This window comes from Lissotriton vulgaris, chromosome 6, assembly GCF_964263255.1.
Source record: "Lissotriton vulgaris chromosome 6, aLisVul1.2, whole genome shotgun sequence".
NCBI classification, from domain to species: domain Eukaryota; kingdom Metazoa; phylum Chordata; class Amphibia; order Caudata; family Salamandridae; genus Lissotriton; species Lissotriton vulgaris.
Genome location: NC_141694.1, coordinates 352,914,603 through 352,934,583, shown reverse-complemented (window position 1 = coordinate 352,934,583; position 19,981 = coordinate 352,914,603).

Below are 19,981 nucleotides of genomic sequence, written 5' to 3'. Positions count from 1 at the left end.
TGTACTGTTTCACCCGGGGTATGGTGAGTGCATCTGAAAGTATTTCGGTACTCCTGCGTCCTTCGTTCCCCTTCACTAAAGGTGACGCGAGGCACTTCGCCACACCCTGCACTCCTGTCGTCGCACATTTGCCTATTGCCACTGATAGTAGGACAATTATTTCCTCTGCTTTCCTGGCTCCCTCTCTCCCACTCCGGGCTGCTCTCGCCAGCTCCACAATGAGAGAGAATCCTGTTATCCTGGTCTCTCCACTCTGCTCCTTTTTCTAAACTTTTATTCCGAATCTCTTCAGCAGTATCCCATTCTTTCAGGTATTCCCTTAATTCCTTATGGGATTTCGGTTTTGGTCCCCTCAAGTCCATTGGCCCTCTTTGGCCCCCCTGTTCTACCCAGGGACCTGTTGCGGCATCTAATGGGGTACTCCGACTCATCGGTGCTAGTATCTGCCTCTGAGGATTTATCATGGTATTCCTATTCTCCATCTCTGCTCTTTCCCTGTCCCATCGTGCCTGTTCCTCCAGCTGGACCCCTTCTGGGTTGTAGATTGACACAATAGGGCCTATGGTAACAGGTACCTGTAAAGCGTCTGGCATTTGGTAGGACCTTGCATGTTGCGTTTCTGGCACCTTCTGGACCACTACTCTTCCCACTACTCTCTGTTCGGAACTAGATTGAGGTATTTCCACATCTTTCTTGGTATCCCACTCTGTTACTGGGATCGATTTATATTCCCCCCATCTAGCTCCGTCTTCCTGTTGTAATATGGGACTTGCGGCCCCTCCGCTGTACGGAGGTGGTCTATCTGTTAATAGCCTTTCTATTAGATCCTCTTCTGTCTCGCTTTCCTCATCTTCCTCTAGAGGTTTCTTTTCTCCCGTCACTTCTAGCATCGGGTACAGTTTGTCTGCTTCTATCTTTTGTACTCTCCACTTTTTCGCTTCCTCGTCCCATTTAGCATCCTGCACTGCCTTTACTGATCTTCTCACTCTTTCTTGGCGCCTTTTTACGCTCTTTTCGTGTGCTGCTTTAAACCATGCACTAAGGGCTTCAAACTGTGTTGGCCTCGGTAGAGGTCTCGTTGCAAGCATTACCGCTTTCAGTTCGTTCAACACGTCTAGCTTAAACGTTCCGAATCTCGGAAACGTCAGTTCCTTATTCCCTTCAGTTAGCTTATTCCACTCGGAGATCCATAGTATCGAGTGTAAGCCTACATTTACTGCCATATGATAAGCTGGTGTGCCTTCTGGTGGAGCTTCTTCTCCGGCATATAAGTTTCTTCTATTCCTCCTAAAGAGTGCTCTTAAACTCTTAAAACACTTCATTTTCGGCAATCTACAATTTTCCCTTTACTCTTCCTTGTTTACGTCCCGATGACAACCACCAACCAATCCCTACGCGGCTCTCGCTAATCAGCCTATCTCAGCGCGACTCTACGCTGACCGACCAATCTCAGCGCGGCTCTATGTTGACGTATGATAAACTAACCAATCTCAGCGCGGTTCTATGCTGACGTCACTCGTTCCCTCTGCAGCAGTTCTCCTTCTTTCTCAACTCGTCTCATGGTCTTGCATGCGTTTTCATTCATACGCTGAAAAATGACTACTTCCGTCCAAGCGATCACTTTTCTCTGACTGTACGGCCACAGTCTAACTGTAATTGTCACCTCAACTGACGAAACGTCTTCCCTCTTACGGTCAGACGATCGCCTCAACTGATAGGTTACTTACACACAGTAAACGTACGACCAGCGTCCGTTACTCATACACTCACTCTTACGCTCCCCCTATCATCGGTCTGTCGGGCGATCAATGGTACCTCATGACCCCCTTTCAATGGTAGACAAATTACTCTGGGTGTTCGATACACCCGAACCACTTAAGTCCTTCCCTGGAGCTTAAGATTTCATCCGGTTGCGCGCGCTCACAACCTTCCCTCAATCACACTACAGGCATTCAACTCCGCTTGACATTACAACACAGGAACAACATAAAATACCGCAATCTTACAACGCATGACCCTTATACTCACTCTCGACCGACTCTGCTGCTTTTCTCTCGACACACCGTCAGCACCGTCTTCGGCAGGGATTCTTCTTCTGGTCGTCGATGACTAGGGACCTTGGGGTAATCTAGACCTGACCTAGGTTGTCTTCCTCAAGAAGAAAACCATCTTTCTCTGCTACCAACTGCGGGGAATGAGATTTTAATATCAATTTATGATCAATTTAATAACTTATCTCATTCGAAAATTTTGGATCGCTTTTTATCTGTCATTGAGTAAAAGACAAACCCCGCATAGGTTAGATAAACCCCATAGACTGACGCCACTCTGAAGAACCACTTACAACTGATGAAGTTTGAAAGTTTTATATAAAAGTCAAATTTAAATGCGAATACAATCCTCTCAGGATAAATCTCAAAACGTATAAAAAGAATACAAAATCAATTCGAGAATCAGCAAATTAAAGCATCGATGTGAAGTGGTTCCTTTGCGTCATCTACAGAAAGAGAAAATTAATCAAGTTAAATCTGTCCCTACTCTATACTACGTGACATCCCTACTTCGCAAGTTCCTAACCTAAAAAGGTGTCAGCAGTTTGACTCCCAAAGAAGTTCAAACTCTCTTAGCCTCTAAAGGTAACTTAAGTTTAAGAAGCAGTACCCTTGCTGCCTACCCATCCGCTCACTAAGGGTCCTCGGCCTACTGCTCTCTTGCGCTCTGATCTCTCTCAGCGCATCTGCTCAAGTCATCTACTCTGAGCTCTCTATGATGGCCTTTGCTCGGAGCTGTTCGCTTTCGCCTTCGCTGTTCCTATCTTCTCCCCGGGGTGCTGTCCCTAAAATACACAATCACAGTGTGGGTGGAACGCCCCTTCGACGCCCACCACAGACTTTCCCCGTGAGGTCATCTTCTAGCTTTTTCCTTGCTTCGTCTCTTTCGCGTCGTCCGTTAAGTTGACCTTTCTCCTCAGATGTCATCTTCGTCTCCTTGCTGTTGACTTCATTCAATATTACAATTGACACTTTCAGAACATAAGTCAATTACCTCAGCAGAACTTTAATCTTTATAGTTATGTATATAACCTTTCTTGGTCCTGTGAATGGACTTCTCAAAACAACTCTCAAATTCCAAGCGCTTCTTACCACGTTTAGGCCATAAACTTTGTCCAGCGTTGTCACCTTAAATCTAGCAAGCACTAGACTCCTTGGCTCGCACGTTCACATCAAGGCTATTCACGACTCCTGTGAGCCCACTAAATTACAAACAGCGGACTACACTCCTGTGAACCCTTGGTCAGTCAGGTTAAAATCACAAATGACCTAAACCCTTCTAACATTTCTTACAAGAAGCCTTCTACACAGTATAACCTTTAACACACATTTATATATATATATTCGTATTTAGCAAATCCTTTACATATAAGTGAATATATTGTACATAGAATATAAATTACATAGAGTATAACTTTATATTCTCATTTGTTACATCGCCGTATATGTTCTCTGCACATTTCTCCATGTTACATTTCACGCCGTTTCTCCATTTAAAGTTACATACATACATGATTTCTACTTTGCACGTTCTACATTTCGTAAGCATTTCTACATGTTTCTACATTAGCCCACTACGTATACGGGCCTTCTAAATCTAATGCATGTTCTAAAGTGAATATAGTTACATTTCCTATATTACTCTTGATTACATCGGTTAACTTTATGCTATAAGTGTCAACTTCACGTTACAACTCCTATGTTTATGCAATATGCTTGTAAGTATGGCTCGCATATATGTTTTATTCAAATTGCGCTCTCTCACCTGTATTATACACATGTATCTTTCAATCATACTCATACACCTCATCTTATTCCAGAATAAAAAGTACCTTGTACGCTTCCTTTGACGCACTGCACATATAGTTGCTGTACAACCGGTGTTGTTCCAACCACATATTTCTACCAGGGGCAACACAAGATAGATAAATCATCTTTATTATTTGCCTCCACAAGATCAAACGAGAGTTATAAAAAGGAGGACTGACTGTTTACCTTCAAAAAGTGGCTTACAGCCTCATTGTTAATCCTCTCAGTGGCGCCTACGAACGGGGTCATTTTCATATATTTCACTAGAAAACACAGAGATACGCATTTACTCAAAGATGCTGTCTGAAATAGACAACGGAAGTATAGATCAAGAGTGATATGAACGCATACCTTAAAACAAGCCTCTGGTCTTATGTGATGTCTTGCCACCAATAATTCGGCACCACGATATCTGTAAAACTAAAACACATTGGAGAACGTGGTTTTAAAAAAAATCTACGTGGCTTACTCTGCACCAGTTCTTCAATTGACAAGGTGGTCAAAAGAAACGGAAACACATTTTTGTTTCTTGGGATTCCCGCCGCAAGACGCCTTCCTCTCCAGGAGGATGATATTTCTTTCGAGCCCAGGCGGTCCTTTAACCATTGAAAGCGACTTGAACACAACAGACGGCGTGTGACATCATCGTTAGTCACCATCAAGGCATCAAAACATTCCAAGAAACTTTATTGTACCCAACAGAATTGGCAACACGCAGAAAGCCTTATTCCGAATGTGACTACAAACGTAATACAAAACGGAATTAAGGACACTGTCAATGCGGGAAATATATGTTTGACAACGCTTTTCTCAATCAAAATGCAAGTCAGAAGTTTCGAATTGTAGAGAGACTGTGGGGCATATTATCAAGGGGGTTTATCTCCGCTTTTTTGGCTTTAAAAGCCAAGAAAGCGGAGATAGAATTATCTCCCTATTACCAAGCTGTCGCTAACACCAGTTAGTGACAGCTAAAAGGAGATAGCGACCATCTTGGGCCCCGCTTTGCATGTCAGTGATATTTATCACTAATGACATGCAAAGTGGGCGTGCCAAGATGTTAGCGACTGGAAACAGTCCCTAACATCGCTATCTCCTATTACCAACTTTTGGAGATATTCGCTCTAAGCGCGAATATCTCCAAAAGCTAACACCTGCCCTGAGCAGTTCTTAGCCATGTTATCCAATGGGAGGTGGATAACATGGCTAAGAGCATTTGCTCGATAATGCATGAATATCGCTGACTTTTCAGCGATATTCATGCATTGCGGCCGTTTTTTATCGCATTTGCGATAAACCTTGCTAATATCAAGGTTTATCTGCGATAAAAATCGCCGATGTGCGGCGATAATTTTTGTCTCTAAACAAGTTAGAGACAAAAATTATCGCTAGTTGTTGGTAATATGCCCCTGTATTTGTAACTAAAATTGTCACCATATTAAAAGAAGTTCAACAAAGGTTGAATAGCTAGAACTCCTTATTGGATAAATCATAGCACTGTATCCATGGGTTAGTGGTACCAATTTGAGAGGAATATGATTCCAAATACAGCAGAAGTTAAATAGTTCTAGTTGTCATAGTATAATGATGACTTTGTGAAGAATAGCCTTAGAGGTTGTAAATTTCAGATATTTCATTAAGGCCACCCACAGAAGTATTAAACTTCACAATAAGCATTGCTTCGTGTTGCAATAAAAGCCTTTCAATGTCACAAACTCACAGTTTTTTAAAAATTTTCGACAGGATAGTCATTTCAAGTCTTTGAGGACATGATTTTTGGTAGCCCAATGACTTACCAAAGGGGCATTGATAACTGTTCTTCAAATTCTGGACATGTGTTGCGTGATACGTTGTCGTGCTTCTTGAGTTGTCTTATCAATGTATAGTTTGGGGCATGGACATAAAATTCCATAAACTACGTTTGGTAAATGACTTATGCTTCCATCTCAGGACGTTATACTCAAAAAGGGAACCTTCAATAGTCTGTGGGCATCAGGTACAAGTCCCACATTTGTGGTGGCCAGTAATGGGAGGTAAATTGAGTTGTGATCTTAATGTTTGCCTATTAATCGACTGCTGAACTGCTGCAAGTACAATTGGATTTCCCACACTCCTATCCTTTTTTAGGGCAAATAAAGGTTTGCTCCATGTTGTGTGTATTTTTTGTACAAGGAGCCAATTTTGGTTGATCACCCTTTTGAGGAAGTTAGTTCGAGAGCAGAACGTCGTAACGCAAACTACCCGGTCATTTGGCTCTTTTTTCATCTTTTCTTGAAGTGTTTCTCTTGGTGTCCACCATGCACATTTTAGAGCCTGTTTCAGAAGTTTTTTGCGGTAGCTCGTGATTTTAGTTTTTCTAACAAATTATTAGCATGAAATAGCCTTCCTCGAGACGAACGGATCCCTCGACCTCTCGCAGTCTGGCTTTCGGGCCAACCACAGCACCGAGACCGCCCTGATCGCAGCTACCGATGACATCTGAGCCCTGCTCGACAACGGAGAAACAGCGGCCCTCATCCTCCTGGACCTCTCCGCGGCCTTGGACACTGTCTGCCACCATACCCTAGTACAGCGCCTCAGCAACGTCGGAATCCAGGAGAAGGCACTGGAATGGATCATCTCGTTCCTCGCCGGAAGGACACAGATAGTCCGCCTCCCCCCATTCAGATCAGAAGCCACCGAAGTCATCTGCGGCGTTCCTCAAGGCTCCTCGCTCAGCCCAACCCTCTTCAACGTCTACATGAGACATCTGAGACATCGCACGCCAACACAACCTCAACATCATCTCCTACGCCGACGACACCCAGATGATCCTCTCCCTCACCAATGACCCCGCCACCGCCAGAGCCAACCTACACGAAGGGATGACAGACGTCGCCAAGTGGTGAGCAGCCGCCTGAAACTGAACTCGGACAAGACGGAAGTCCTCATCCTGGGATCCTCACCCTCCGCCTGGGACGACTCCTGGTGGCCCCCCGCCCTGGGCAGCGCACCCAAACCAACAGACCACGCACGCAACCTAGGCTTCATCCTGGACTCCTCCCTCTCCATGACCAGACAAGTCAACGCTGTCTCCTCGTCGTGCTTCAACATCCTGCGCATGCTACGTAAGATCTTCCGGTGGATCCCCACCGAGACCAGGAAGACGGTCACCCAGGCCCTCGTCACCAGCCGTCTGGACTACGGCAACTCCCTCTACGCCGGAACCACCGCCAAACTCCAGAAGAGACTCCAGCGGATCCAGAACGCCTCAGCACGACTCATCCTGGACATCCCCCGTCGCAGCCACATCTCCAGACACCTGAGAGATCTGCACTGGCTCCCGGTCAACAAGAGATTCACCTTCCGTCTCCTCACCCACGCACACAAAGCCCTGCACAACCAAGGACCAGCATACCTCAACAGCTGCATCAACTTCTACGCTCCCACACGCCAGCTTCGATCGACCAGCCACGCCCTCGCCGCCGTCCCCCGGATCCGAAGAGCCACCGCAGGAGGAAGGTCCTTCTCCTACCTGGCCGCCAAGACTTGGAACTCCCTCCCGACCCAACTCCGCCTAACCCAGGACCACCTCGCCTTCAGGAAGCAGCTCAAGACCTGGCTGTTCGAGCAGTAGCGAACCCCCCCTCCCCTAGGGCCTTGAGACCCTCCGGGTGAGTAGTGCGCTATATAAATGCTGTGATTGATTGATTGATTGATTGATTGATTGATTGATTGATTGATTGAAATATAATACTCTTCCTTTGTTGAACAGTTACGTTTAATCCTTAAAAATTGACGCACAGGGAAGTTGTAGTGCAACTCCGTGGATGGTGACTCATATAATGTAGCGCTTTGTTTCTTTCGGTCGGTTTTATATGCAAAGATGTGAGTAGCATACCTTAAGAGCTGTATACTTGGATATCTAAGAATGTTATCATGTTAGAGCTTGAATTTAGACTAAATTACATGTCTGGTGTACGTTGATTCAAGCATTGGCCAAAGGCAGTCAATTCTGACAGAGAACCTGTCCAGATAAGGAATATAGCATCGATATATAGGACAAATGAAGACATTTGGGGCCAGAAAGGGTTACTGTTATAAGGCATAGGTTGTGTGTGCACGTGGATATGTCAGGGTGTGACCTGCTCCTTTTTGGATGTGATCCGCACTGGGCTACCTCCATGTTGATTTGTGGGCCATCTAATGTTTTTGGGCTGCTGCCATGCTATTGGGCATGCAGTGTTACTTGCATAGTCAGTGTAGGTCACAGAGCCACAGCTTTGCAGGATTCAACACATGTGCAGGGGTCGGTTGTGATATTGGTGATATGGAGGGGGTCCCCTTTGTACACATTGTGGGTGGGGACTACATGGCGATTCTATGTGTGCTGCAGTGTGCCAAGGGTATCAGTGACATGTTCCACAATCATTTTGGGTATGCAGTGTGCTACACATAATTGTGCATGTGTGTCATTGTGCCCATCTCCCTCAGTCCCCCCGTCCCTGGTTGTTACTCACCCTGCTGCTGTTGGGTCTGGTCCTATTGTGCTGTGTCCAGGTCCCTTATTCCTGCCTCCGTCTCCACACTGTGTACTGTGGCCACCATTTTCTCCAGCTCATCAATCTCCTCCTGTGTCGCAGGACTCCCACTTCCTGTAGCTGTTGCTGCCTTTCTGTTGGTGAAAAGCTCCTTGGTTTGGCTGTGCACTTCATGCCAGTACCTCTTGACCTCCCCCAGTGACCTCCTCGACACTCCGACTGCATTTACGTTGGTGACGATGGCCTGCCATATTTCCATTTGGGTTGCCAATGCTGCAGTGGAGGTGCCGAACAGTTGTTGATGGTGTTCTATCACCTCCGTTATGATGATCTGGTCTTCCAGCAGACTGAACCCCGTCTTCCTTTTCCTCTTGTCCTTGGCCTTTCCCAAACACGGGGTTCCTGGCATTACCTCCGTGGGGCTTGTGGAGTTTGGCTTGTCCTCTGCACTCGGTCTGGGTGCATCCATGTGGCAGCGCAGTTTTAATTGTTTTTTTAAATGTATTTATTTTCTTTCTTTTTTAGTACATTTTCCTGCCAGACTCGTGGAGTTTGCAGGCCTGTGGCTGGTTTTCTCTGATTGAAGTACCGTGATTGGCATAATCGCATGTTTTTTGGCATTTTTGCAGCGTGGTGTTGATTTTCACTCTGACATTTGACGTGTTATCTGGGGACTATCGCATTCTTCTGCCTTGTTGTGAATTTCACATTGACATCGGGTTATTTTCCTGCGATGGGCTGCGATGTTGAAAGTTGTGTTACGGTACTCTAGCGGTAGTTATCACGTGTTCTTGTGAATATACAACATAGAGTACTGGCTTTAGTTGCTGATTTATGTGATAGTCTAGAAACATTCTCTGTGTGACATTAGCCACAAAGGCTATTCCTCTGCAACTAGTCATATGTTTCATGCATGGTAATGGTCCTCTACCCAATGATGGCCAAACAAAGTTCCTCATTGAATGAAGCGCAGTGCCCACAAATGTATTTTCTCAAATAGGGCGTAAGTCCACCACAGTGATATTACCTCATTTTCGTATGGAAAAACTTCATGCCAATGAACTTCAAAGCTGGATATGATTCCTCACCTTCTTCAGCTTGAGTATGATTCTAAATCTGTTATCGTATGTTGTGTTATCTCATTCTTTCATAGATTAATGTTATCATTGGTATGGCCTTCAAGCATTGGGGACTCATATCATGTTGAGATATTCATGCACAAACGGGAACAAGGAGCTTCCTATAGTTAATCTGTAATTACCCCTGGCTATCGGCACCTTTACAAAAGCAACAACAGCCAATACAAGTAGTAAATTATATAAGCATTTTCAGACGTGTACTTTAAATATAAATACAATACAGCTTTCAGGAGCCTTTAAATTTGCCAATAATTCCCTCTGGCACTCCAGCCACTGCAGCTTGTCAACAAAAGCTAAATTTGCGTGTGCGGTGAAACCTTGCGAAGACAATATGTAACCACTCTACTGCCCCTTGCTTCCTACTTGTAATACATATACCCAGATGAGAAGGAAGGTTAGAAGATGGGGAAGAAGGTCCTGTAATGTCAAAAGAAAGTAAAAACATGTTGTGATGTCGGGGAGATAACTTAGAGGATATCCATGGGACACCCCCACCCACCCTTGGTATTGTTAACTACCTCAGGTTGGTGTTGCAATAATAAAATTGGTATCCTCTACGTGAAGTGATAAGGAAAAAGAAGGCTGTACCCCTCTGCCTTATGTGCGCTAAAAAAAGAGAGAGAACAAAAAAAAGGTTCACCAGGAAACACTTTTGAGTATGTAAATATACAGAGACAAGAAATACAACACACTGTCTTTGCACTTTGGTTTTGGAGAATGCGGTTCAAGTCTTTGTTTTCAATAAGCCATGCATCGTACAAGTACCTACAAGCCAACGGTTACTGTGCTCTTCGGTAATAAAAATGGAGCTGGAACATAGGCATAGATTTGGCGATATGAGGGTCCAGCTTTACTTGATGATTTAGTTGTGTTGTGGATTATATGGGGGAGCTCCTTAACTGCTCCTAGATATGATGCTTCCGGCATGAAGGACACAATACGAAGTAGCGTCAGGCTCTCCAATCCGGGTTCATATACTTGATGTCCCGGAAGTGGAAATCTGACCTGCGTAATGCCAAAAGCAGAATGGTGAGTTGTTCGGTAATTAATAGAAAATGTGTAAAAGTTAAAACCCCTCTTCTACATTCACACCACATGGTTTCAGGACGTGCACTTCGGTTTTATAAAATGAACAGCTTCTTATGGATGTTGGAGCTGGGATCCATGACATCAGGATTGTGTCTCTTTGAGTCTATTCTTTTACCACCCAATCAGAAGCCTTCATTTCTTCCTACTTTTAGCAGACTTCAAATTAGGCAAACACTGCTTCCCAGGCACACGCAGGTCTTACAAACACATATGTCACTCCCACACAATGAACACATGTATCCTCATATACATACCACTAAATAGCACACATACTCCACAACAGTTGAAAACATCACACTCATGCTATTCAATGCATACTCTGCAGTTAGGTTGTCACATGGCCCGTAGGGACATTGTCATTTTTCACTAACAGCATGAGCACGCTGCAGCTTGCCTGCTACTTTTACGCACGTTACTACACAACTTTATTTTTGCAATACTCTCAATAATTGCTTTCACATGAGAACTCATCACTGTGTTCACTCTCTGCATGTTCCTGGGACCTTGACTGCACATTATGTGCAAGGTTGAACAACAATGCGCCTTGGTATTTTGTTCTGGACAGACCTTAGCCCTTAGACAAAACATACTGATGCAGCTGCCGTTTAGACAGCATCCTTGAGTTTTTCAGTGGAGTGCACGAATAGGTGATACACACTGGGAGAGGGATCTTTCCACGGAGAAGCGAAAGACAGCGCTTATGATGTAGATCTACCATCTATAGGCTAATGTATGGGGTCTGCAGACAAATTCCAGAGATCTTCTATTATATACAAATACTTATTCTTAGCAAGGGGAGGGAGGTTAGGCACTATAGTCTTTTCTCAATTGTCTTTTTATGATGACATCTCCCTTCATGACTTATGGACTAACTGCTATGCTGACTACATTCGTGCTATGCATTTTCCTATTTGTTGTGGCATGTATACTGCATGTTAGTAAAAATAAACATTTTGAACTATTCTGTGTCTCTGTCAGATCATATTGTGGACGAGTCCAAGAGTGCAAGCGAAAGGGTGGTCTTGTTACAGCGATTCCTGAGAGAACTGGGAGTGTTGAGTTCTGGGGTGTCTAGTCATTTGCTTCTCTGTAAGTGAGTAGGAGAGCAAGTGAGACACTGTAGGCTGTCTATCCTGAGTTTGTGGGTACTCAGGTGGTAGGAAGACTCGGTCCCTATACACTAAGGTCCCATAATCCTGTACATAGTTCTGTGTTTGTGCAAAATCTCTGCCACAAGATATGATCCTGACATAGCTGATATTTCACAGCAAACAACCTAGATGCATTTAACATCACAGAGGCTTGTTTCATGTTCACATGTAACAATATTCTAGACATTCACATTCCTACAGGTTACAACACCAAACACGTAGACTGCACAAACAAGACAGGGAAACAAGCTATCATCGATAAGTCTTTCAGGCCTTATATTCTCAGTGAAGAAACAGCACACAAGTCATGCAACTCCCCACTTTTGCTGTGATCTACTCTTCCACAAGACTTAACAAGAACATTGCAGAAAAAATATCAAACCTCTCCCTTAGACATTCATTCAATACTCCTACCCTAAATTCTTAGGAGACTTTTTCCTTTCGCTTCATTACAATGGACACCAAACAGCATACCATATGACCCACCCATTTGAAAACCAACAACCTTGATTTCAACTGTCTGTCTCATAAATAATCCATTGCTGGGGCTATGCGCGCTTAGTCTGGACAGACCACTTCATCATTGAAGTCTCCCTCCTCCACATGATTCAGCTGCATTGAGGTCAGCTACTGAGAGGGAAACTCACATTCCAAACCATTCAAAGACCTCCCCGTGGATACCCTAAAAAAGACCTCATCAGTCTAACAAGAACGATTCAGTCAACTTCAAACATAAATATATTTCTCAACTTATATAACACCACACAGAAACCCATTGTAAAATGCAATGCTCATTAAAAGCAAAATCCTTTATATTAACTTCTTATCACCATGGTACACTCAAGAACCCTCTGCCAAGCATTCCATTCAAACACAGGAAAAGAAATGGAGATAAACCTTTGACTCAAGTGACGTGACCCAAACTAAAACCTTCACTATGCACACAAAGTCCTAATCACCTCAACAAACCAACTAATGGCAGGATAACACTTTCCAAAGTCCCCGAGCACTGCATTATGCCACTATCAGATCTTCTCATTGCTCATTCATTTTCTAAATGCAATGCTATCAATTAATTCTTCACTGACAAAATCAATAAAATAAAACCCCACTCAAAAACCATAGAAATTACTCCTGCACTACCTCCCATTCCATATTGCCTCTCATTCCAAATTGCTACATCCAAAATGAATATTGCTAACCCTTTTTGTGCTACCTGAACTCACCAACATCCTAAGCTCACTCAAACCAATCTCATATTAACACTACATCCTTCCAGCATCCACTGTTAAATCTGTTCACAGTGATTCCCTCATATCCCACACACTGCTTCCTTAGCATCTCATAATCTTTCCTCAGCCTAAGAACCTTCAAAGAAGTTCCCAAAACCGGACATATGCTGCCTTTACTGAAGGAAAAGCTGTAGGCCCAGATAACCTCACCAACTTCTACTTTACCACCCTATCCTTCTTCAGGATAAATGATATAGAAAGGAGCCCTCTCCCAACTACAGGAGTGGATCAGCACGAACATTCTCCTGAATGGACAACCAATCCAGGTTTATACCATTCTTTTGTATGAAGACAGCTATGCTCCATCACCCTACTCACCAACAATGGAAACCAACTTAGCCTCCTGATCTTGATCAGCATCCGTACAGCCTTCACTCACTTGACTATCAAATACTTATTTAAATGGTGGAAACATTTCTGGGCTTTTCAGACGCAGTTCTTAAATGGTGCATCTCCCATTTCACTAAATGTCAACAGTTCACTCAGATAGAAACTACAAGAGCTATCCAATCTTCATCATCTTCAATCGCTACCTGGAACCTCTTGGAATCTAAATCACACAGCATGAAGATCCATCAATATGATGAAAGCACTCAATCTAAAGACATCTTTGATCAATGGCTTTGAGTAAATCCAGAATTGAATGTCAAGTACCTTCCTAAATCTAAATACAACAAAGGGAATGTTCCATCTGTTCTCCAAAAGCTCCAACCACCCTTCAGGTGACAGGCAGTGTAAAGCAACTGGGATTCACAAGAACATCAGACCTGGCTAACAGGATGTTACCAGCTATGTCCTGTAAACACAGTGAGACCCCTACTTTTATAAACTAATTTCAGACCAACAGATTGTGTTCTCTCACACATAGATGGAGACAAATATGACTTAATGGGCTTCTGAAAAAAACAGTAGTATCTCTTATAGGCACCCTACATATCACAGGACATCTTCTCAAAAGTCCAAAAGTATTTGAACACATCATGTCATGAAGGAATTGAATTAGCTTTCTTACATCTGTATTCTGTAGACTCAAACCGAGGTCCAAGCACTGTTTTTAACAAATGATTTTCTTAATAGCGGGACAAAATAGTCCAAGACTTACTCAACAAGCTGCTGCTAGCTAAAAAATCAGAACTAAGCGTTGCACCCCACTAACACTAAATGCATCCATGTCCAGACAAGGCTTTCACTTAGAAAAGAAAAAGTACTTTAATATGCATTTTGCTAAACTTGAGGTACAAAATTTAAATTATGTACAGAATTATGTGGGAAAAACAGTACATAACCTGTCGTGAGGACTTCTTGGGCCCACTTTAGCTCTCCATTTTAGTTTTATCTGTTACACATTTCAGGCTGACATAATTTTAGCAATTTTATTTTACATTTTTTGATTGCACAATATTATTCTGAGAAGATGCTGTACATGGTACTCGCTTCGGAAACTTCTTTCTCACAATGTAATCAGTACACTTCGTTCAGGGCTAGGAACATAGAACAACATATCCTTGTGATACCCATTTTTGGAGGCAGCGTTTAACATCTAGACATATCATTGCATTAGAGCTGCACCTCTAACACTGTGTGTTTTTTTTATATATCAACGGGGCATTGCCTCTTTAAAGGTCAGAGGAGCACTCTGGTCAAAACTGTCCCGGATTGAATCCTGTGCTCGACATTGAGTTCTGCTGATGCTGATCATCTATCTTGCACAGAAGGATTGCCAATCCCATTTCAGGTTGATTCCCTGGCCCAGTTATCGAGGTATGGGGCTCAGGCTAACCTATGAGAACTGGCAGAGGATACATCCACTATGCTTGCAGAATACGGGTAGTGCTAGGTAGAAATAAATAGAAATCAGACTGCAATGGTTGGGCTGTTTATTCTTTTCACCATGTTCATAATGCTAGTTACATTGCTTTGCTTTAACTGCCTCATAATGAAAGTTCATTCTTTCTATGCAAGACTACGATTGTTTCAATAAATGCATTGAAAACTCTATTCATATTTTTCTTGTGTTTATCCTGAACATGTGTTAGAAATGGGTTTCTGGTTGGCAGAGATATGCACCCTCTCACAGCAGGAGCCACATTCCCAGTCAGGATAAGTCAGATACACACCATAAATTAACATGTGTTCACCCTTCGATAGCTTGGCACAGAGCAGGCAGGCTTAACTAGGGAGGCAATGTGTAAAGAATCTGTGCAACGCTACAAACAGTAACACAGTAAAAACACTACAGAAAGACTCCACACCAGCTTTGAAAAATAGATTATGATTTCATGAACACAACAAGACCTAAACGTCAAAAATCCAATAAGTAGAAGTCAAGATATACATTTTTAAATATTAAATCTAAAAATAGCCTTAGAAGTAATAAGCACCTATTGATGGTTTCTGGTCACGCTGGACTGGGTAAAAGTAAAGAGTTCAGGTGAACCACAATAGAGTGGGGCCGGATACAGGAGCCACACAAGGCTTGCTGAACAAAGTACCTTGATCCTGGTTACAACAGCGATATACAGGGTGTAGCCAAGCGGTGCATTTGTGACATTCCCATAGTCTAGGTGATGCATCGATTTTCTGCACAGACTGGTGACAATGTGCCAGGTCTGAAAAAGATGTGCTGAGCTGAGAGGTGTTAGTTCTGTAAACAATGCACCAGATTTCTCCATGCAGTTAAGGGGATGCTTTGATCTTCCCACACTGAAGCGGCTGCAATGTTTGGCTCCGATGCGCCGGTCCTTTAAGGCAATGCGCTGGTTCTGAGTGCAATGAACCGATTCTTCTCCTGTGACAGTGATAAAGTGTCAGTTCTGCTACATGTAGATAGTAGATACGTTAGTTTGACCGGAGCAAGGACCTGGGTCCACTTTCAATGGACTAGGCACAGGGGCAGCGGGTGAGACTATGATATCCCCGAGTTTCAAAAACAGATGACAAGCCAGCAAGCCATTGAACATCTCTCTGTATTAAAGCAGGGTCCAGTTTTCCTCAGCAGGGTCAGAGGGAAGCAGGCAGCAGGGCAGCACAGCAAAAAATCAGTCTTTTCCAGAGCATCAGTCCAGCAGAGTCATAAGAGACAAAGTCCAGACCAATGTGACCAATGCCAAGGAACTGTTCAACATCATACAGCAGCTTGCCAAACCCACCCTCAAGGCCACGGACATCACACCTTGCAAGGAACTCTGCGACAAGCTCAGCTCCTACTTCCATTGTAAGATCAAGGCCCTCTATGACAACTTCAGCGAACAGATGCCAGACACCACTCCTCTCAACACCTATGCTATTAAGCCAAACTTCTTGACCTGGAATCCCGCCACCGTCAAACTCATCACCTCTACCATGATGAAAACCCATTCAGGAGCCCCAACGGACCCCTGCCCACAGCACATATTCCACAGGGCCACTGCCACCATCGCACCCGAACTAGGATGGACCATCAATGCCTCCTTCAGATCCAGCATCTTCCCAGACCACTGGAAGCGGGCAGAGGTGAAACCCCTCCTGAAGACACCTACGGCCAACCTGTAAAACTACCGGACCATCTCTCTCCACCCCTTCACAGCCAAAGTCACTGAGAGACACCCAAACACCCAGCTGACTGCCTTCATTGAAGAGAACCCCCTTCTAGACGCCTCTCAGTCTGGATTCCGCAGCAACTACAGCTCTGAGACCGCCCTCCTCTCCGCCACTGACAACATCCGCATGCTACTCAACCAGGGACACACTGCGGCCCTCATCATTCTAGACCTCTCCACAGCCTTCAACACCATCTCACATCACACGTTTGCAGTCAGACTTCATGACGCAGGGATACAGGGAGCCGCCCTCAACTGGATCCAAACCTTTCTCTCCAGCAGAACTCAGAGGATCAGACTCCCTCTTTTCCTCTCCGAACCCAGCGGTATCAACTGCGGAGTACCCCAGGAATCATCGCTCAGCTCCACGCTCTTTAACGTCTACATGGCCCCCTCGCTGTATCGTCAGACAGCAGGGACTCAGCATAGTATCCTATGCAGACGACACCCAACGCATCCTCTCACTCACAAAGAATCCAGAAGACACCAGACTCTGCTTCCATGAAGGAATGAAAAATGTGGCAGCCTGGATTAAAGAAAGCTGCCTGAAGCTCAGCTCAGAGAAGACCGAGGTCCTCATCCTCGGACTCTGCACCTCCAGGTGGGATAGCACCTAGTGACCCTCCTTCCTCGGGAACCCAAACACCCCTACAGACCACGCTCGAAACCTTAGCATCATCTTCGACTCATCCCTCTCCATGAACCACCAGATCAATGCTGTCGCTTCCACCAGCTTCAACTGCCTGCGCATCCTCCGCAAGACTTTTAAATGGATCCCTCCCCATCTGCAGAAGGACCATCGCCCATGCACTCATAACCAGCTGACTGGACTACAGCAACGCCCTATATGCCGGAATCAACAGAACTCTCCTAAACAGGCTCCAAACCATCCAGAACACTGCTGTGAGACTCGTACTCAGGCACCGCATAACGAACACATGACCCAATACCTACAAGACCTCCACTGGCTCCCTGTCGAGAAGAGGGTAACCTTCAAACTCCTCACCCACATCTTGAAATCCCTCAACAACATCAGACTCAAATACCTCAATGAGAGATTCCCCTTCCACGTACCCAAGGGGCACCCCCGCTCCACAGACCTCGCCCTGGCAGAGGTCTCCCGCATGCGCAGAAACAGAGCAGGTGGGAGAGCTTTCTCCTACATCGCAGCCAAGGCCTGGAATGAGCTCCCTGTAAACATCAGACGCTTTAATGAGGAGCCATTGGTGCACATACCCCTTAATTATCAGTTTGCATGTACCACTTACAGTTATCATTTTTTTACAACAAGAAGACAATGTGGAGCATGATACTTAATTGTCAGTTTGCATGTGCTACCTTCAGGTGTAGGATATGGCAGAAGGAAACCAAAGCAGTTTGAACGTGTTATTTGTGCACTTTGTTAAAAACATGAGTTTTCCTTGCCACGAAAACCTGCCACTGTCACCAGATAAGCCAGTGATGTTATTGTGATTATTATAAGGAATCTCCTCCCACTGCCAACAAGGAAATACACACAAGTGCTATACACAATGCATCACTATACCAAACTCATGACAATGGCGGCGAGGAGGGCCATATAGATGTTCAAGAGTGTGGGGCTGAGTGACGATCCTTGGGGTACTCCGCAGTAGATTTCCCCGGGTTCAGAGAGGAACAGAGGCTGTCTGATTGTTTAGGTTCTGCAGGTGAGGAAGGAGCTGATCCATTTGAGGGCGGTTCCCTGTATGCCGGCTTCATGGAGTCTGGTGGTGAGTGTGCGGTGGGAGACAGTGTTGAACACTGCAGAGAGGTCAAATAGGATCAGGGCTGTGGTATGTCCTTGGTTGAGGAGGATGCGGATGTCATCTGTGGTGGCGAGTAGAGCAGTCTCGGTGCTGTGGTTGCTTCGGAATCCGGATTGGGACGGGTAGTTAGCTGGGCATTGACGATCTTCTCTGTGACTTTGGCTGCAAAAGGGAGGAGGGAGTTGGGTCGGTAGTTCCTGATGTCTGTGGGGTCTGCTGATGGTTTCTTGAGCAGGGGTCTGACTTTTGCATGTTTCCAGTCATCGGGGAAACTGCTGGTGTTCAAGATGGTGTTGATGGTGCGTCGAAGTTCGGTAGCGATGGAGGTGACAGCTCTGTGGTAGATGTGAGGTGGGCAGGGGTCCATGGGGGGTCCTGAGTGAATGCCTTTCATGGTCGAGGTGATGCCCTCGGTGGTGGATGGGGTCCTGAGGAGATAATCCCATTGACGTTGCTGAAGAGGGCAGTGGTTCCCGGTGTTCATTGTTTAGTCTTTGAAATGGTCATAGAGACCCTTGATTTCCACATGGAAGTAGGATCCAAGCTTGACACAGAGGTCTTGGGAGGGGGTGGTTTCGCTGGGGGGCTTGGTGAATTCCTGGATGAAGCTGAAGAGTTCCTTGGAGTTGCTGGAGTCGGCGGTGATCTTCTTTCGAATAAAGATCCTTTTGGTGGCTCTGATGCATTGCTGGTAATCTGTCATGGCGGTCTTGTAGGTGTTGTGATCTTCTGGGGTTTTTCTGTTTCTCCAGTTCTTCTCAAGACGTTTGCAGGTGTGTCTGGATTTGTGGAGGTCGGTGGTGAACCAGGAGGCCTTTGTGGGGCGCTGACTGTTGGAGTTGCATAGGGGTGCGAGTGCATCTGCCCAGTTGGAGATTCATGTGTGGAGTTCTTAGGCAGCTAGGTTTGCATCGGGCGAGGTAGTGGGGGCGTCATAGGTGAGGGTGTGGCTGAGTTGCTCCTCATTAATTTTGCTCTAGTTCCTTCGTGGAGGGCGCGTTGCCGGTTTGGGGGCATGGGTTTGTCGATGTTGAAGTGTACGCAGTGGTGGTCCATCTAAGGGGGTTGCGTAGTGTGACTGAAATTAATGTTGTTTCCTCCTGCGAAGATGATGTTGAGGGTGGGTGTGGTGACGAGCTGTTTCAGGCTGATGTTGGTGAGGTTGTCCAGGAGGGTGGTGGAGTTGGGGTCGATGTGGTTATTGAGGTGAAAGTCCATGGAGGCGATAGCGTGGGGTGCAACAACATCAGCAATGGTCGCAGCGAATGAGGCACGAGGTCTGGGGGTCTGTAGGCAAGTGTGCCGCAAAAGTGGTTCTTGGGCCTGTATGTATCTGGAAATGAAGGTGCTCGGGGGAGGAGAGGGGGTAATTCGTGCTGGAAGTGGAGAGTCAGAGGGAGTTCTTGTGTGACATGGTGAGTCCTCCTCCTGGGCACTTGGGGCGGTCTTTCCTCTGGATCTTGTATCCGTCAGGGATGGCGGTGGCGATGTCGGATGCAGAAGAGGTGTCGGTCCAGGTCTCTGTAAAGAAGATGACATCTGGTGATTGGGTGTCAGGGAGGTTCCAG